The sequence below is a fragment of the Aptenodytes forsteri genome, unplaced genomic scaffold (genome assembly GCF_000699145.1).
Source record: "Aptenodytes forsteri isolate BGI_AS27 unplaced genomic scaffold, ASM69914v1 Scaffold9, whole genome shotgun sequence".
Lineage (NCBI taxonomy): Eukaryota > Metazoa > Chordata > Aves > Sphenisciformes > Spheniscidae > Aptenodytes > Aptenodytes forsteri.
Genome location: NW_008796217.1, coordinates 5,666,184 through 5,668,274, shown reverse-complemented (window position 1 = coordinate 5,668,274; position 2,091 = coordinate 5,666,184). Strand labels below are relative to the sequence as shown.

Genomic DNA, 2,091 nt, shown 5'->3' with positions numbered 1-2,091 from the left:
TTTTGTAGTTCCTTTGTTGCTATTTAATCCAGCTGATGGTCATCATCTTCCTTTTCAACGTGATCAGTTTTGGGCAAACACCCTCTCAGACTGTTTCTTGTATTCCTTTTACACATGGCATTTACACTCACTTTCCTGTCTTAACAGCTGTTAAGAGCAGGCCATGTTGCCAGAAGTGGGCCATGGGAGTATGCTCACTTCCTAATTTCCCCCTTTCTTTTGGCTGCTCATACTTCTGTTTCAGTGGCTCTGGGACCTCACTGGACTCCTATGTGAGCATGTTAAATTCGCTAATCTAGCAGAAACTGTACTGTAGGTCTGTAGGTCTTCTGACCCTTGCCACCTGATTGTGTTTTGCTACGCTAGCATAGGCAGGCCATGAGGGTGGAGAGAGGAAGGTGTGACATTTCCTTGGTTTAGCTCTGTGAGGTGTCACACATGTCTTTCAGGACATGCCACAGACTTCAGCTTTGGTTTGTCCTATTTTTTTTTTTTTTCTATCACAAAACTGTAGGAGATCTGGCCTTTTATAATTGCTTTTTATTTTCTCCTTTCTTTTTTTTTTTTTTTTTGCCTCTGTTCCCCCAGTGAGGAAGAGGGTGCGGAACGAGCATCTTCAGCTAAGTGAGCCAGAAGACAGTCTCAAATACTCTTACATTTTCTGTTTTTTCTTTCTCTTCCTGTATTTCCACTTATCTACTTGGTGGCATCCTTTATCTTCACTGCATTTGTTGAGAAATTTGTCTGTCGGTCTTCCTTCGGCTTGCTTGTTCATGTTACTGCCTTGACCAACAACTAAAGATGCTTTCTTTTCATCTCATCATACTTACTGTTGCAATTCCTTTCTCTTCTGATGATTCTTAAGTGACTCTGTTTGCAACTACCTTATAGGAATTACTGCTTTCCAGTCTTCTCCTGTTTCCTTTTGCTGTCACTTTAGGATTCAGTTGTCGAAAGAAAGTATATTTACTTCTGTATTTTTTTTAAGTTCCCTAAACATTGTGCTTCGCAAATCTAGATTCTTTTTGCCCGTGCACATTTAGTCCTTTTTCCTTCCTTACCTTCACGCTATCAGGATGCAAATTTGCCCTTCCATGGTTCTTTGTTTTTCAGTATCTTGATGAATCTCATAGGAAAAGAGTTATTTCTTGCTTATTATCTGTTTCTCTTCTATATAAATGTTTACGTGTTAAGCTTATAGTTTGATGTACTTGAATAGCTTTATTTGAAAACATCCCATTAATTGTGGTGGTGTGGTTTTTTTTTTTTTTAACAACTGATGTGTACTTTTGTCAACCTGTCTGACAAAGGATTCCACAGTCCAAGTTTGCAAACCATTGCAGTAGGGAGGGGCACTTTTGCTTGTCCAAAAAGTTACTAAAAATGCATGTATGCAGTTGCTTTAAATCTGAGCAATTTATGCATTTATATCTTCAGTTAGCCGACTGCATACTCAAAAATGGTGTCTTAATTCAGGGTGACCAGTTTTGGTCATGTGTGGATTGGAAGGCATGCCAAATGCAAGATAAATGGCTAACTCTACCAAAATTTTAGAAAAGACTTGGAAACGTCTAGAGGCTAATGACGTGTCTGGTTGAAAAGGAGTTACTGAAACTGTGTCATCTACACTAATTTTTTAAGTGAAATGGTTTCAATCTCTATTTTATGTTAGTGTACAGTAGGACTAATTGAAGTTTGAATCATTGTGGGATGTTATGCTGTATAGAAATCTAAAAACCTTAATTTGTACGCAGTCATAGAAAACTATTTGCGCCAAGTTAGTCCAATTATGTAGAAATCTTTAGAAATAACACAATATATATTAGTATAGGATTGTTAGAAGGTGGTGTCATTTGGATTTTTATCTTCCTCTTTTTATTCACAATATGTAGAAGTCCGCATGTATTATCTATTTCATTTTCTTTTTCAGGCATCATTCTATTTAAAAACTGGCAGATCAATCATATGGTTAAGTCAACGTCTTGCCTGCTTCTAATCTGTTAAAATACATAGTTTGGTTTTCTTGGTCCAATCTGTTAAACCTCCTGAGCAGTCACTTCTTTGATTCTTCATTCCCCGTGCCGCCCCACC

At 37.7% G+C, this 2,091-nt stretch overlaps 1 protein-coding gene across 1 annotated transcript in view; it reads left to right on the top strand.

Moving 5' to 3' along the window:
* SLC4A7 (solute carrier family 4 member 7) overlaps nucleotides 1-2,091 on the top strand; it is a 73,054-nt gene that overhangs the window by 52,413 nt on the left and 18,550 nt on the right. The window lies entirely within an intron of this gene.